The sequence below is a fragment of the Hyperolius riggenbachi genome, chromosome 4 (assembly GCF_040937935.1).
Source record: "Hyperolius riggenbachi isolate aHypRig1 chromosome 4, aHypRig1.pri, whole genome shotgun sequence".
NCBI classification, from domain to species: domain Eukaryota; kingdom Metazoa; phylum Chordata; class Amphibia; order Anura; family Hyperoliidae; genus Hyperolius; species Hyperolius riggenbachi.
This window is the reverse complement of record NC_090649.1, coordinates 282609008-282627635: the sequence shown is the minus strand read 5'-3', so window position 1 is coordinate 282627635 and position 18628 is coordinate 282609008. Positions and strand designations below refer to the sequence as shown.

Here is an 18628-nt window from a genome sequence, read left to right as displayed (position 1 = left end):
CTTTGCATAGCCTGCCAGTCTGGGGAAGGCACACTTCCCCAGCGGCAGAAAAAAAAAATTGACCCCGCAGCCATATTCTTCTCACTTCAGTTGTCTTTTAAATGTTTATCCATGGTGCTTCTAAATATGTCTAGGTGTCTCTCTGTTTATGTGAAATGTATGAAAAGGCTGGATCACATTTTTTCTGTTTATGCTACTTTCAGTGGAACCACATAGCCAACCAGTATGGTTTTTTTTATTTTTTTGGGGGTTGTGGAGGAAACTGGAGGCAACACATACAAATAAAAGTGTAAAGCATTTAGGCACCTTCCTGTCCCTCTTAGGCCCCCTGCACCCTGAAAATCCTATTTGCGATTTCAATTTGCGATTCAGATTTTCCCTGGATGCTATCAAAAGAAAAATGCCAAAAAATACAGCATGCAGTACCGATTAAAAATCAAAAATCAGAATTGCATGTGAAAATCGATTAAAAATCGGAATCGCATGTAGTGTGCAAGAGGCCTTATGTTAAACACCTATCACATGACCAATTTCTCACAAACAAAAATGAAACCATTTCCAGACCAGAATGACTACACATTTTACAGTAAAGCCATATTCAAAATGTTGTATTTGTCTATTTTGTGCTCACATTCCTAGGTGGTGAAAAAGACAATGTTCATCGCCATATACCAAGTCGTTTTGATAAAAAATTACTGAAGTGGACAGGACGTTACAAATCAGAAGAGGACATTCCGCAAACAATTTCGTAAGGTTTTACACAATTGACCTAAATGCTAAAAACAGGACAGGAAGAGCTGTTACTAAGTAAAGTGGCTCACAAATCAAGATTTGAAAAAGTGTCCATATTCCCATGAATAAAAATAAAAGCCAACAGTTTGAAGTGGAGCTATACTGGGTGATGTACTGATTAAGAGCCTTAAAGGCCCCACTTCTGATATGGGATACCAGGGTTTGAATCCTTGCTGGAGCCAACACCTGTTCAGTAAGATGGCAAAACCAAATTGGGAAATTTGGGTGAACGCAATTGTAAGAAACTTGTTCGCTGCCATAGGCACTATTATTAATTTCGGCTATAGTATGAAATGTGTGTGCCTGATAAATAGAAATTTCACACTCAGGGCCCATTTCCACTATCGCGAATTCGCATGCGTTTTTCGCATGCAAATTCGCATAGCAATACTGTTTCCACTTGTCAGGATTCCTTTGCGTTTTTCTGTGCAGAAAAAATTTGCATGGCAGAGCCATCAGAATTTGCATATCGCATACCGCTATGCGAATCGCATACAATGTATTTAATAGGAAATTCGCATGAGGTTTGGGTATGCGAATTTAAAGCACACCAGCACTGCCATGGTTAAATTCGCATACATCGTCATCCATGCGAATTCGCATGAAAATTCGCATAGACCCGCATGCGAAATTCGCATCCGCATGCAAATTTTTACCACGGCGATTCGCACCGCACAAGTGGAAATGCAGCGTAAAGGTGCCTGATAAATAACAAATTTAACACTATAGCCACTATTTATAATGGCACCCGTGGCACCCAACATTATTGTACTAGTGGCGGATTGGCGGCGGGAGGGGGGGGGGGAGCGGTTAAGGTAAGGCTCGGGGGGGATGGTTAACTGCTTATTGCTTCAAGATGTAGATTTTATGTCCTAATCAGTGCTTCTGTAGGTTTTAGGACATAGAATCTTGGGGCTTGATTTACAATGCGGTGCTAACCTAGTTAGCATGCCTAAAGACTTTGGGCGTGATAAGTAAGGTGCTAACTAGGTTAGCACCGTTTTGACAATAAGATCGCACGCAAAACGTTGCACTGCGATGCAACGATAACGGCGCATCCAATGCGCCTATAAGGTCGCACCCCATGCAACGGTCGCACCCCATGCACCGCAGTGTGCGCACGCAAAGTTTTGCTCGTGGGACTTTGCGCGCGAGTTGATTTTATCACGCCTAAACTAAGTTTAGGCGTGAAGAGGGGCTTTTCATAAGCGTGCTAACAGTTAGCACTGCTTTGTGAATCAAGCCCTATGTCCTGCATTAAACTCTGCCGCACATGCAATTTGTCAGTAGTAAGGCTTTGTGATAGCAATCTGTCAGTAATCTGTCAGTGATCTGTGTAATTGCAGCCAGGAGTGTAACTACAAGTGGAGACACCCTGAAAATCTTTGATGGTGCTCCCCAATGTTCACTTCTTCTCCCTTACCTACCCCTGTTAACCTTTGCAGCCTGGGGGCCTATCTTGCAATGATCATAAAACAAGTGTAGTCATCATAATCTTCACATCCATAAGTGTACCCACAAAAGCACCTTCTCTGAAGGATGAACCCATTTATTGGAGGGAGTGAAATAGTAGTTGGGGCCCTATTATAACTCTGGGCACCTTCATGGTTGCAGGGGCTGCTCCCCTGTAGTTACACTCCTGATTGTAGCCTCTCAGCATTCAGTCTCTAAAATAGCATCCGAACAGTGGGCAGCATCAGTACAGAATGATGTCAATATCTGTCAAGGCAGTACCTGTCACTGGCAGGGCCGGATTTGTACTAGTGATCACTGGGTTACATGGGCTCCTGTCTGTTTTGCTGCTTTGCCCCCCCTGTTCAACAAAGAAGCAGTGCATGCTCTCTCCACTCCATGTAATTTTGCACTCCAGCCTGGATGCACAGCAGCCGATAGTGTTCAGGGATTGCATAATTCAGAAATGATGCTCATATATGAGCAGCACTTGTCAAGTACACATACCCATAACACTCCAAGCCTCAGCTGCTGTGCATCTGCATACAGGAGTGCGAAATTACAAGAAGCCAGAGAGGACAGAGTATGCACTGCTTCTTTGTCCTTTGTGCGACTTGCTTCAGTCAGTCACAAACAGGTGATGGTGCAGCGCAAAGGCGAGAAACCCACCCAAAACAAAACAGGTAAGTAGAAGGATCCGACACTACACACGCTGGCATAGATGTAGTGTAATGCTAGGTACACACAATGCAATTCTGACAGATTTACTGTCAGATTGATTATTTCCAATGTCTGATCTGATTTCCGATTAATTTTTCAATCGATTTTCCGTTCATTTCTATAAAAAAATCATTCAGAAAATTGGAGAGCAGATCGGACATGTTGGAAATAGTCGATCTGACAGTAAATTTGTCAGAAAATTGCATCATGCGTACCTAGCATAAGCTCAGGTGTACTTTACACAGTGACAATTTAGCACTTGGGGCAAGTTAAGACAGATTGTCAGAATCCGCTCTGCTGGCCTTGATTCCTTGGACTGTGTTGTTTCCTATGCAACTTGCATAGTGCAGTCCAGGAAAAAGAGGCCTTTCTGTCAGTTTGCAAGGCTGACTGATTTGCATTCACTTATCTTGCAGATCTGCTTGTCTGCTTCCTTTGGAGGTTTGGCATAAGGGTGCGTTTCCACTAACGCGAATTCGCATGCGTTCCCCGCATGCAAATTCACATAACCAATAAAAGTGAATGAGCCTGTGTCCACTTGTCAGGAAAACGGAGCGTTTTCTTGTGCAGGAAAAATCTGCTCAGCAGAGTCATCCGAATTCGGACACCGCACACACGCATGCGATTCGCATACAATGTATTTAATAGGGAATTCGCATTGGGGTTTTTTCATGCAAATTCGCATACGATTTTGCATGGAATCAATGAAAAAGCACACAGGCACTGACATGGTTAAATTCGCACACAGCGTCATCCATGCGAAATCGTATGCGAATTCGCGGTAAAATTCGCATACAACCGCATGCGATTTTGCTCCTGCATGCGAGAATCCGCGGCGATTTCCCACCGCACTAGTGGAAACGCACCCTAAATGTTACTTCCTCCCGAATTCCTTGCTCGACATAGTTATCTGATTAGGGAAGCTTACCTTGGAGCGTCAGCCTCTTTTGTGCGAATATTCTAGTGTAGTAATTATTGGGGAGTGCATTTTGCACTTCCTATAGTGCCATCGGGTTCTGTTTTATTTGTAATGTTTATTCCTGTCTGTATTGTCCTGTCCTTGCGATTGTACTGTCACCTGCGGTGGCTGACATTGAATCGTTTGGTCTCGCTCCTAGATCGCTTTCGCCCTAGCGGTAGAGGCGGTGGATCTCCCTTGTCTGACTCTTGGAGTATAACCTTAGCTGCGGTTGCTATTGGTTGCTCCTTCAGTCTGTCTTGTTTAGCACGAACGCTTGCTGTTGTCTGGCGTGAGGCAACCGATTAGCAAGCGTTCGCGTTATTTGTCTTCATTTTCTGTGTTCATTCGATAGTTAGGGTTGGTACGTTTTGTCACTGTTGTGCTTATCGTGCAGTGGCTGTACCGTTAACGCGCTTGTCTTTGTTGTGCATATCGTGCGGGAACCGCGTTTAGCTAGTTCATTTGTTATTTTCTTTGACGTTCGGATTGTGGTTTTCTGCTGTGTCTTCCTTACTCAGTTCACGCTCTGTCTTTACTCAGTCTTGTGTTGCTGATAGCAATCGCTTCTCTTGCGATTAGCTTTCTCTCTGGTCTGCTCTGATGTGATATGTCTACCGTCGCGGGGTGGCGACTAGATTGGTGGACATTCATGTTGTCTGTCTCTGTCTTTGCTTTCTTCTGAATTGTTGCTTTGTTGTTCAGTCGGGCAATTTCAATCTGGCATTTGTGGTTGTACAGGGGACTTGTTCCTCTGTACTCCACATTTCCATCTGCTGGTTGGAATTCTCCTCTGTTGTCCTATCTTGCTTAATCGTGCAATTTCAATATGGCATCTGTGGCAGTGCAGAGGGTTTATTTCTCTGCACTTCACAGCTCCATCTGCTGGTTGAAATTCCCCTCTACAAATTTATACTGGGTACTTTGCTTCTGTGACTGTGGCGATTTCCTTCTGCTTCAGCGCACGTGGTGTGCGCTGGCTGGAAATCGCCCGCACATCATTACACAGATCTTAATCAGTCAGCAGGAAGTTTTTACATTTTGTAATAGAATGATAATATTTATTGGCTAACCAAAAGAAAACAGTGAGCCATTGGCTAATGAGCCATCTTCAGACTTTGTTCCTGTATACAAGATGTTAGGACACAGCTATATATACAGTCAGCAGGAGATGCATACATTGTTTTGTAAATATAAATAAATGTAATACAGTTGTCATTCTGTTTCAAAACATCCTGCTTTCACTGATGGCTAACACAGAACAATGCTTTGCTGCTTCTAAAACATGTCAGGAAAGAGTTAAACTGTAGCACAGAGAATGTTGCTGTCATTCCTTAGGAAAGAAAACCAAACCATAAATTCAACAGGTCTCAAGTCTTTAACAGCTCTGACCAAGTAATAAACATCAGTCAGGGGGAGAGGAGAGCTGATAATTCCTGTCCTTGAATGTGTGCATAAAGAAACTAATCTGAACTCAAAAGTTCTACTACTTGAGCCCATATATTTTGTATGTCCCCACTTATTATACTAAGGACAAGATCCTCAGACGACAACAGATGCTGTCATCACACACACTTTGCAGTGAGAGAGATGCAGGGATCTCTGGAATTCAGGCAGAATAGAGCAAAGCAGAAGTGATTTACTTTGACTTGTGACCGCTTATCTCTCCAAGTCCTGCGCCCTGCTGAATTTTAACGCCCTAGGCCTTGACCTTTGTGGCCTTCCCAGAAATCCAGCCCTGGTCACTGGCCTTCTGCAACATTAGTACTGTATTCAGTGGGAAGTATCACGTTCAGCAAAACAGGTGGTTTTGGCACACGGAGCTCACCACCGGGCGCTGAAACCAAATGCCACATAGCAGAAAAGTAATGCTGCATGGGGCCTGTAAGGGTAATTTAGGGTTCCGGCGGTTGCCAGACCCCAAATTATATTTCCCTCCAAGTTGCGACAGCTTGCAGGGAGAATGGTATTAAACTCTGTCACACGCCCCCTAGTGGCCGGACCGCACAATGCCTTCCAATCGGTTTCAGCACACAGACCATGCAATCTGTGGTTGCACTCGGTGCACAGAAACCGCTGAAATTTTGGAAGCAGACAGACCAGAGGGAGGCATGCGATCTATTAAACACAAAATACTATGCTGCCACCATCTCTGTTACCATGCGACAGAGAAGCCCACTGACTGACTCTAAGACCTGCAGGAAAATGGTTAAAACACACCCTGTTCTGACTAATAACAATTCTCAGTAGCGATCTTCAGAGGCTAGGATTCGGTTTGTGTTGCTGAATAATAGGTGTAGCTGAACAAATAAATGACGTTAGCGTCGCTTATTATAAATGCAATATAAATAATTAATATATACAGAAAATCATTAAAATCAACAATTATGGAGACAATTGTAGCGAAGTATGAAAATAAAAATGGAAGAATATACGTATACTTAAGGTCAGGTGAAATATGTCCTTTCTGGAAAAACACGTGCAGTTCTTTGTTTCAGTTCAGGAGCCAAAGTTCAGACAAGATGGCTGCTACTCTTCCTCAAAGCAGCAGCAGGCTCCCATGAAGATGGAATTGGAGGAATGTATGAGGAGTCCCTGGCAAGCACTTTTGAATAATCCACTTTTTTGGGTGGGGTCTCAGGTTCAGCCCAGGGCCTGGACAGGGTGCGGTTAACCTCCTGGGTGGGTTTCTGGTGCCCACCAAATATGACATTTTCCATATCTTGGCTTACGCTTCCCGCACACACATAAGGGCCTGTTCATACTTGCTGCGTTTGTAGCACGCGTATAAATTCAAAGAAACGCTTTGCGTTTGAATGCGTTTTCTATTGCGTTTTGCACAAACGTGACCCAGGGGAAAAAAAAGAATTATGGGAACCGCAGAGGAAAAACGCTAAAAACGCAATAGTACGCGTTTTTGATACGCGTCCATAGACTTTCATTGCGTCCGTTTCTATGCGTATCGCACAGAACTGCGTGCAGCAATGCGGATAAGAAACGTATGCGTCTCATACGCATACATGTGAACTAGTCCATTCAAAAGCATTAGGAGCCGTTTCTATGCGTTTTTGGTACCAGTACGCGTTCCCTGAAAACGGCTAGGAACGCATATAGTGTGAACAGGCCCTTACAGTCACAGATTCATGTCCGGTTACGAAGTAGCGGAATAACTCAAGTTCTGTGTATGTCAGTGGCCTCAATTTAATATTAAAATATTCACCAGATCCAGACCAGCAGAATGAGATAACTTTCGTACCTCTCATATGAACGATATTCCTTAAACCGGCTAAAAATCATAAACTCCATGTATTTCTAAGCTGTCTACATGGCTCCTGTGAGTCTGAGCCCTTGCTGTGTGGGAAGCTCACTTTGCTGGGGCTCACCAAATAGTATCCTTTCCAAATGGCAGGCTCACACTTTGATCATGCTGTGATCTGCCTGTGACAGGAAATCCTTTGTTCCTTGCTAATTAAACAAAACCTTGGGACAGTCACAGACAAAAGGGCTTCATGAAAAGACTTCCTCTTGCAGCTTTGAAAGCTAGATTTCCAAAAGAAGACCCCCTAGACATAAAATCTTGATCTGGCAATGCAACGACAATCGGTTCAGGAAACCGGTTGCGATTGCGTTTTTTGGCCTCACGGCTCTTCCGTGACAGAAGCCGCCGAGGAGTTTTGAGGCAGCAGGGAGAGCAGTCATTCGGCTCTCCGGGCGGCCATCTCACCGGGGACGCGTACATACATACAGTGGCTTGCAAAAGTATTCGGCCCCCTTGAAGTTTTCCACATTTTGTTAGATTACCGCCACAAACATGATTTTATTGGAATTCCACGTGAAAGACCAATACAAAGTGGTGTACACGTAAGAAGTGGAATGAAAATCATACGTGATTTCAAACATTTTTTACTAATCAATAACTGCAAAGTGGGTTGTGCTTAATTATTCAGCCCCCTTTGGTCTGAGTGCAGTTAGTTGCCCATAGACATTGCCTGATGAGTGCTAATGACTAAATAGAGTTCACCTGTGTGTAATCTAATGTCAGTACAAATACAGCTGCTCTGTGACAGCCTCAGAGGTTGTCTAAGAGAATATTGGGAGTAACAACACCATGAAGTCCAAAGAACACACCAGACAGGTCAGCGATAAAGTTATTGGGAAATTTAAAGCAGGCTTAGGCTGCAAAAAGGTTTCCAAAGCCTTGAACATCCCACGGAGCACTGTTCAAGCGATCATTCAGAAATGGAAGGAGTATGGCACAACTGTAAACCTACCAAGACAAGGCCGTCCACCTAAACCCACAGGCCAAACAAGGAGAGCGCTGATCAGAAATGCAGTCAAGAAGCCCATGGTGACTCTGGACGAGCTGCAGAGATCTACAGCTCAGGTAGGGGAATCTGTCCATAGGACAACTATTAGTTGTGCACTGCACAAAGTTGGCCTTTATGGAAGAGTGGCAAGAAGAAAGCCATCGTTAACAGAAAAGCATAAGAAGTCCCGTTTACAGTTTGCCACAAGCCATGTGAGGGACACAGCAAACATGTGGAAGAAGGTGCTCTGGTCAGATGAGACTAACACTGCACATCACTCTGAACACACCATCCCCACTGTCAAATATGGTGGTGACAGCACCATGCTCTGGGGGTGCTTCTCTTCAGCAGAGACAGGGAAGCTGGTCAGAGTTGATGGGAAGATGGATGGAGCCAAATACAGGGCAATCGTGGAAGAAAACTTTTTGGAGTCTGCAAAAGACTTGAGACTGGGACGGAGGTTCACCTTCCAGCAAGACAACGACCCTAAACATAAAGCCAGGGCAACAATGGAATGGTTTAAAACAAAATATATCCATGTGTTAGAATGGCCCAGTCCCAGTCCAGATCTAAATCCAATCGAGAATCTGTGGCAAGATCTGAAAACTGCTGTTCACAAACGCAGTCCATCTAATCTGGCTGAGCTGGAGCTGTTTTGCAAAGAAGAATGGGCAAGGATTTCAGTCTCTAGATGTGCAAAGCTGGTAGAAACATACCCTAAAAGACTGGCAGCTGTAATTGTAGCAAAAGGTGGTTCTACAAAGTGTTGACTCATTACAATGTTCTCATTATCACCGCAACTCCACGAGGTGAGATCTTGCATGGAGCCCCAGACTGAGGGAGATTGCCAATTATTTTGTGTTTATTCCATTTGCAAGTTATCATATCAGCTGTTTTCACCTTCCCATCAAGCTGCTTGGCCATAGTTTTGTAGCCCAGTCCAGCCTTGAGCAGGTCTACAATCTCGTCCCCAACATCCTTGGACAGCTCTTTGGTCTTGGCCATGGTGGCTAGTCTGGAATCTGATTGATTGAATTCTTCTGTGGGCAGGTGTCTTTAATACAGCACCTCTAACTTGCCGCTTTACACCACTTCCGCTGCTGGCTGCGTCACTTCTGCATCTCCCGATGCGGAAGTGTATTGGAGAAGATGGGGGCGGGGCTGCGGGCGGATGCGGCCATGCAGGAATCTGCAGCATGCTGTAGATCATCGGATCGCTCCGCACCGCTCCACTCAACATGCACAGAATGGAAACAATTCCATTGTCATGCATGTGTTTCAGGACACCCTTGGCACCGCTTCTAGTGGAAACGGGCCCTTACAGAGGGTGCTCCTAATCTCAGCTCATTACATACAGTACATACTGTGAAGACATCTAGGAGACTGAAATCTTTCTGGTTGATCTTGGATCAAAAATGTATTTCACTTATTATAATGCACATCAAGGTCTGACTTTGAGGCACTCATTATTAGAGGGTTCTTTTGTTCTTGTTCTTAGTCTTGGAGCAAGAATGCAAACATAAAAAAAAGTTGATTTGGGTAATACCTTTAATGATTTACTGTACAGGGTTAATTGCAATTAACCCCCTACAGTTAGTCATTAACGGTATTTCCCGAATCAACGTTTGTTGGATTGATGTTTGCATTTTTGTTGTAATTCTGTCTCTCTCAGCTACAATATAAGCCTACCATTACAATTATAGACTGAATTTTTTTTGGGTAAGAGGAAAAACAAGCATAATCAAAATGGTTTCTTCATCCCAATAGTACGGTAAAGAGTTCAGGGGTGTGCCTAGACATATAAGCCACAGTGTACCAACTGGGGTTTAAAGGTCTAGGCACACCACTGAACTCTTTACCCTACTTTTGGGGTTAAGGAACCATTTTGAGTGCTAGTCTCTCTCCCTCTGTGTTAGATACAGATGAAGATATTAAGACAAGTACATAGAAACAAGGGGTTCCCGATCCTAAATAATTATTGTGCAAAGTTTACAATGGTAGCCCAATATAAGTGTCTGAACAGAAAATACGTTATACTCACTCTCTTTCTAATTTTCTTATGCTTAATAAGAAATGTTGGTAGGAATCACAAACAGAGGTAATAGCAGGAAATAGCAGACTATAATGATAAAATGTTACATTTCAAATATAAAACGTAAATATGTAATCTGAAATCCCCTTTCCTTTTAAATAACTGTTATTCCTTCAAAGATGTCACAATAAACTGTGTGCACCTTACATTTACAGTAGCATTTGCTCAGAGACATTTCACACAGCTATTGTGTACGTGACATATTACAGGATTTGTCTGTAGTCACAGATCTGCCACAATATGAATGTTCTCTGAAGATGAAAGCTCCTGTTGACCTTACTTTACTGTCCATTTAGATGTCTTGTGTCTGTTCTAAATCTAAAAGCAATTACAGCTTTAATTTCCACTCCTCAAATTATTTGGCATTGAAGTGCATCTATGTACAACCTTTTTAGAGTTACTGAAACCAGATTTTCCACTTTTTCCTTTTACCATAAAATTAAATTAATTTACTTTATTTTTTTTCAAATTCTTGATTGAAATCGAGGTATACAATTAGAAAAACGCACAAGTACAGGATTATATAACAATAAAATCACATATGGAATCAATACAACTGGTATTTTGCATATTTTAGAAATCTAAAATTTACAATGTAACATGTCCTAACGCGTACATCATTAAGAATTAAACTTTCCATGTCATACACAGCAGGGATATTATAGCGATACAACCTTAGTAGAGGTTGTAACGTAGGACATGGGAGGATTTCAGTTTAACCTCTTTCGAAATTAGTAAAGAGAGATATATAAAGTCATATAAACAGGAACATAATGGCGTAACATGAACTAGTCAGATCCAGAATCCACCAGGGTAACCAGTAATAAGCCATCTAGATGTCAGTGATTATGTAAAACAAATGCCAAAGGTTCATATATGCATGAGTGGAACCTGATTCAGAGTGATAATATGTCTTTCAAATCATCAGATTCCCTATAAACCGACCACAAATCCCACGTTTTGGAATATTGTTCTTGTTTATCTAAGATGGACAATCTTTCATGTTCCAACCCTTCAATAATATCTAGTTCTTGGACTACTAGTTTGAGAGAAGGTATCGTGGTCTTTCCCCAAAGTCTCACCAGTACCGTCTTGGCTGCATTTAAAGAGACACTGAAGCGGAAAAAAAATATGATATAGTGAATTGGTTGTGTACTATGAATAATTACTAGAAGATTAGCTGCAAAGAAAATATTCTCATACTTTTATTTTCAGGTATATAGTGTTTTTTCTAACATTGCATCATTCTATATTATGTGCAGATTACACAACACTCAGCATGCAAAATGAGTCTTTCAGAGCAGTCTGTGAAGTAATGACCTCTCCTCTAGCAGAGAAAAAGTAAGCAGTTCACTTACAGTTGAGATAATAAAAGTCAGATAACAGCCCTCTCCACGACTAAGACTTAGTCGGAGAGTTAATGGCTTGTTTGCATAGAGATAATAACTGGAGTTTCTTAACTCTTCCTGTACTGGAAACAATTAGATTGATGTATCTGATCTTAATGTTTTATTTCTTAGCTGTACTACACATACAAATCATAATATCATAATTTTTTTTCACTTCAGTGTCTCTTTAAGATATGTCTAACCACTGAATTTTTGTATGATTTCATTTTCCAGTTGTGCATATGTAGCAGAAAAAAGGGGCAGGTAAAGGGAGCATCTCTAGCTGTCTTTTCCCTGACCAAGGTTTCAACCGATTTCCAGAATGGTAGAATTTTATTACAGCACCAGAAAATGTGTATTAGTGACCCAACTTCAACCTTACACCGCCAGCAGTTGGGGTCCTTGCTTAGGTAGATTTTATTTAACCGCAGAGGAACGTAATACCAGCGACCTACGATTTTAAAATTGATTTCTTGGATCCTGGAAGAAATGCTAGATTTATGAGCAAAGATACACATGTTGGTTCTTTCTCTATTTGAGAAAATTATTCCCAAATAATTTGTACTGTATACTAAAGATAAGGTTCGTTTGATTGCTCTCCTTCCACAACATACTTCTTCAAATGGAGTCAAAAGGGCCCTGCAGGAGACATCAACTCCCAAGGCAGTTAAAAAATGCCTGATTTGCAGGAGACCCCACCAATCCAAGTCTTGGGAATCTAACTGCGGGTCAGTTAAAAATGGTGCACAGCGCCAGGGGGATAAAAAAGGCGCCCCATAGACTTACATTATATAGCGCTATTTAGCATTATAAGTGTTAAAAAATGGCGCAGGCAGTGTGCCTTACACTTATAACGCTAAATAGCGTTATAAGTGTTCAAAGATGCAGCGGGGGTCGGGGAGGAGAGAGGCAGCGGGACATTGGAGGGCATAGGCATCGGGGGAGGATGTGCAGAGGCATACGTTACCTTGTCCTGGGCCGCCGATCGCTCCTTCCCTCCGCTCCTTCACTTCTTCCATTCGTTTACTGTAGTCCTGCAGCCGGCCAATCACCATGTGGCTTCAGTCTCCGCATGGTGATTGGCCGGCTGCAGGACTACAGCAAACGAATAGAAGGAGCGGAGGGAAGGAGCGATCGCCGGCCCAAGACAAGGTAACATATGCCTCTGCATACATCCGCTGCCTATGCCCTCCAGTGTCCCGCTGCCTCTCTCCCCCAGCCCCCGCTGCCTACACTAGCAGCCCCCGCTGGCTATACTAATGACCCCAGCCCTCTGCATGTTTTTCATGGCGCACCGCTCTGTAATCTGTAGCATAAAACGAAATTTACCGTTTTATTGTATTTACATTAAAACGGTAAATAGCGTTTTATGATACATTTATCGTCAGAACGGTGCGCCATTTTTCTCCCTGCGCCATTTTTAGATGGACCCATCTAACTGTGATCTAAGTTCGAGTAGGGTAAGCCATCTGTGTCCATTATGCAGTTTGGCAATGTTAAAGTGTGGTACTGCCATCCTTCTTAAATATTGATGTGAACAACCTTAGGAGAACTCTGGGTTATCAAAAATAGGTAACAGTGGTGAAGGCCAGGGAGATAACTGTGGTAAGGATCTGGCTTTTTGCAAGGTCTTAAGAGTATTGAAGACCAGGTTTGAGTTAGGCCAGCATATTTTAGGAATCAGTGCAGCCCAAGGAAGATTTTGCAGTTGGAAGGGAGTAAGGGCTCTTTCACATTAGGGCAGACTTTGTGCGTTAACGCAAATGGCAGCCGTTTGCGTTAACCAAGGTAAGATGAAAGTCCATAGACTTTCATTTTACCTTTCACACTCGACGCTGCGTTTCGATGCGTTGCTGTTCCGACGCACCCGGGCGCAGTTTTTCCTCCAACGCACCCGCGAGGCGGCGTTTTCCGTCAGGTTTAATTACCAGCTACCGCCGCTGATTGCGTCGCACCGCAGATACCCGACGAAACGCCGTAGGCAGACAACGCGTGCAGGAGAACGGCTCCTGTTCGCGTTGTCTGATGTGAAAGAGCCCTAAGTGATTGTTCAAGGGAAACCCATTGTTTGGTGTTTAAGTGTCTATTCCAGTCTACTATGAGTATGAGAACAGCTGCTCGATAGTAATTCTGCACATCAGGAACTACTAGGCCCCCTTCAGGTTTAGTCCTGAATAGGACATTTTTACTTATACGTGGAGGTCTGCCCTTCCAGATATATCTATTGAAGACAGATTGTACCTAAGAAACACATTTGGAATAGGCACTGGGAGGGTTTGGAATAGGTATAACAAGCGTGGCATAAGATTCAGCTTAATAATGGATATTCTACCCAGCCAGGAAAAGTGTGGCAAATTCCATTTTTTTTTGATCAGCAGACAATATTTCCAATAAGGGTGGGAAATTATATATGTACACGTCTTTAATGCCAAGGGTCAGTTTCGTGCCTAAATATGTAAAGTGTTTACCATTCCATTTGATAGGAAAGTTGCTTTCAACATGTTTCCTCATATCTATATCCAGGTTTATATTTAAAGAGAACCCGAGGTGTGTTTAAAGAATGTTATCTGCATACAGAGGCTGGATCTGCCTATACAGCCCAGCCTCTGTTGCTATCCCAAACCCCACTAAGGTCCCCCTGCACTCTGCAATCCCTCATAAATCACAGCCGTGCTGTGAGGCTCTGTTTACATCTGTAGTGTCAGTCTCAGCTGCTCCTCCGCCTCCTGCATAGCTCCGGTCCCTGCCCCCGTCCCTTCCCTCCAATCAGCAGGGAGGGAAGGGATGCAGGCGGGGACTGGAGTTCTGCAGGAGGCGGGGAGAGCAGCAGACTGACACTATAGAGATTAACACAGCCAGCTCTGACAAGCTGTCAGCAGCGTGGCTGTGATTTATGAGGGATTGCAGAGTGCAGGGGGACCTTAAGGGGGTTTGGGATAGCAACAGAGGCTGGGCTGTATAGGCAGATCCAGCCGCTGTATGCAGATAATATTCTTCAAACCCACCTCGGGTTCCCTTTAATGCTTCGCTTTTATCATAATTATCATCATTTTATAATTAATTTTGAAGAGGGAGAGAGCCCCGAATCTCTTGAATTCAGCCATCAAATTGGGTAGCATGATTATAGGGTTAGTAATGAAGAAGAGCAGGTCGTCCGCATAAGCCGCTACTTTATGCGTATTATTTCCTATCTTAAGGCCAGAGACATCTGGATTGTTTCTTATGCAGCACAGGAAAGGCTCCAAGGCCTGTGCGAATATTAGGGGAGAAAAGGGGCAGCCTTGTCTAGTTCCGTTGGTGATTGATAGGCTATCTGAAAGAACCCCATTGACTCTGATACGAGCTGATAGTTTTGAGTATAGACTGTTAACGCATGACATCATCCTGCCTCCTAATCCAATATGTGACAACACCTCTGTCATCCAGAACCAGTCTACCCAATCAAATGCTTTTTCAGCATCAGTTGATAGGAACATACAGGAAGTATTGGATGACCGGGCAGACTGGATTATGTTTAGGGTACGGATAGTGTTGTCTCTAGCTTCTCTGTCAGGGATGAAGCCCACCTGGTCCCAGTTAACTAAGTGTCCCATTAGTGGCGCCAATCTATTAGTTAATATTTTGCAAAATATCTTAAGATCTAGGTTAAGTAGTGAGATAGGCCTATAGCTGGTACACGTAGTAGGATCTTTACCGGCCTTGTGTATAACGGAGATGTGTGACTCCAGCGTTTGAGAGGGGAAAGAGGAAGAGCTTTCTGGGTCAGCAATCACATTAAATGAGGAGCATAGTTTGGGAATCAGAAGTTGCTTATATTTTTTATAATATTAAATGGGGAGCCCATCTGGCCCTGGAGCCTCTTCTGGTTTTATCTATGCTATTACCCTAGCTACTTTATCTTCTGTGAAGTTAGTGTCCAGTTCCTCTATCATATGTGGTTGTAAGGTTGGCATTTTGGAAGATTGTAGGTATTCTTGTATTTTATTACGAAGGACTATTTTAGATTGTGGGTCTTGATTGTTTGCTAGATTGTAGAGACCGGAGTAAAAATCTTTAAAAGTTCGAGCCATGGATTCATTCATTATGTGGTGTTTAGCTTTATGATCTATGATGCGGGCTATATAGTTTCTTTGCTGTTGCTGGCGTAGTGCCCTCGCTAAAAGCTTACTGGATTTATTGCCATGGAGATAGTAAAGATTTTGCATTCTATATGCTGCTTTTTGAGCTTTGAACTGCAAGATCTTTTTAACCTTGTCCCTGGCTTCAGTCAGTTTATCATAATCCTGCTGTTGTAAGTTACTCTTATGTTTTTGTTCTAGAATGTATATCTCTTTTAGTAGATTGGATAATTCCATAGTTCTTCAACCTAGCTCCTAGCTGAATTATGTATCCACATAAAACGCCTTTATGTGCTTCCCATACTATAGGTGCTGGAGTATCTCCTATGATATTAACTGCAAAGTATCGTTCTATTTCCAATTTAATTCTTTCTGCAGTCTCTTCATCATTCAGCATTGAGGTATTGAGTTTCCAATTAAAGGGTCTCTCTCTTTTGGGTTTATTAGCCAGGGTGAGCAATACTGGAGCGTGGTCTGAATATGTCATGACTCCAATGTCTGAATTAACAACATCAGAAAGCAAGTTATGCATGGTCAATATGTAGTCGATTCTAGAATATACGGCATGAACCGGTGAATAATAGGAAAAATCCTTATCTTTAGGGTGTAGAGCTCTCCAGACTAGAGATGGCCCGAACCTCCGATTTTAGTTTCGCGAATCTTCGCCAAACGTTCGATTCGTGCGAAATTTCGCGAACCGCAATAGACTTCAATGGGGAGGCAAACTTTGAAAACTAGAAACATTTATGCTGGCCACAAAAGCGATGGAAAAAATATTTCAAGGGGTCTAACACCTGGAGGGGGGCATGGCGGAGTGGGATAAAACCTGGATTTGACGCAAAGAAGCGTTTTAAGGGCCGAAATCACATTGAATGCTAAATTGCAGGCCTAAAGTGCTTTAAAACAACTTGCATGTGTATAAATCAATCAGGGAGTGTAATTAGAGTACTGTTTCTCACTGACAAACCAAACTCACTGTGTAATGCACTGCAAACATCTGTTTGTGTTGTGATGGCCGTGCTGGACTGGTGCGCACCATGGCAAGATTGCTCTTCCTCAGTGATATCAGGTAATGTCTGTCTGCTTTATCAACTTTCGATGGTTCTTTCTCTGCCATTGTTAAAGCTTACATCTATTTTTTTTAAATTACATTTTCTGCTGGCTGTTCAGTACCTGCAATGAGAATCTGTTATGGAGGGCAAGTCTGCCATTGTGAGTGACCACGGGTAATGGCCGGGGAATCAGGGTTCGATTCCGGTCCGGAATGGGAGCCTGAGAACTGGCTACCACCAGCACACATCCAAGTAAGGACCCATTTGCTGTATAAGTAATGTACCTGCCCTGACCGTGCTTTGCAGACCAGGCATCTGTGGTCAGGTGGACCCTTGACCCAGCGCTGTGTGCCAGAGATGACACCACTTGCCTTTAACGAGAATGTGTTATGGAGGGCCAGTCTGCCATTCATTCAACTGTGTGAAACTTTAGATGGTACTTTCTCAGTAGCATGGTGACCACGGGTAATGGTCGAGGAATCCTGGTTCGATTCCAGTCCGGAGTGGGAGCCTAAGAAACGGCTACCACCACCAGACATCCAAGGAAGGCAGCAGGCACGCTGTGGGCAAAGGAGTAGGAATGGCTCCCACACATCCAAGGAAGGCAGCAGGCATGGCATGCAGGTCCCGAGGTAGTGACCAAAAATAGCAATACAGGAGGACTTTCGAGGCCCTGCTATATATGACACTAATAGACTTTACTACCTTAAATAAGATTCTGTTATGGAGGGCAAGTCTGCCATCCATTCAAGTGAAAGGTATGCACTGACTTGACTAATACAATGTGCAGTCAGACAGGTGCAGTTAACAGGTATGCACGGAGTGGTATATCACACTGTGTGCGCTCATGTAGGTAGGTGGGCGCACTGTGAACAACAGGTAGGTATATGCAATGATGGGTATTACAATGTGCACCTGTCAGTCACACACAGACAGGTACCGGACAGGCACAGTGACACTGCGTGCATTCACAAAGGTAGGTGGGTGCACTGAAGTGAACAACAGGTAGGTATATGCAGTGATGGGTATTACAATGTGCACCTGTCACACACACAGGTAGTCACTGAATGTGCTGGGCCTGTCAGTGGCACACACACTAGGAATTACCAAGGCTGTCTATGCAACACAAGTGTCAGTGGGACACACACACACAAAAAAATAGATCACAAGAACAAGATTAGCTCTCAAAAGAGCTGTTGTGGGGTGCTTTTTTAGCAATAAGAATCAGCAAGGAGCAAGCTAACAAGACTACAAGAGCCTAACTAAGCTTTCTGTAACAATTGGTGTCAGCACACAGAGTGTATCTGATTATTGATGATCTGCAGTATCACCAATAATACAGATGTTATACCTGATTATATGGTGATCTGCAGAATCACCAATAATACAAGTATAGCAAGACACAGGACACCTACGTAATGTGAGTGTTTGGTGCAACAGTAAGAAAGGTTATGTCCCGAGGAAGATACAGACACCACTGCAGCCAAGGATTCCCTGAAGAGCAGGGAATTGGAATGCACTACCGCCAGTGGACACCTGAGGAGCAGGTGGCCCCTGACAGTGTAGATACTAATCTCCTTAGGAGGAGGAGATGGAGATTGTACTGCAGCCAGGGATTCCCTGATGACTCAGGAATCAGACTGTACTGCAGCCAAGGATTCCCTAATGGGCTGGGAATCAGACTGTACTGCAGCCAGTGGACTCCTATAGGTAAAGTCCCCTGACTGGACTGTAAGGAGACTTCCTGAG

General features: G+C 43.4%; 1 long non-coding RNA gene across 1 annotated transcript in view; it reads left to right on the top strand.

Moving 5' to 3' along the window:
* Positions 1 to 654: 654 nt before the first annotated feature.
* Positions 655 to 18628, top strand: part of LOC137570742 (uncharacterized) — a 42208-nt gene continuing 24234 nt past the window's right edge. Inside the window, exon 1 of the long non-coding RNA XR_011031158.1 lies at positions 655 to 748. This is a non-coding gene — a long non-coding RNA (uncharacterized lncRNA). The remainder of the gene's footprint in view (positions 749 to 18628) is intronic.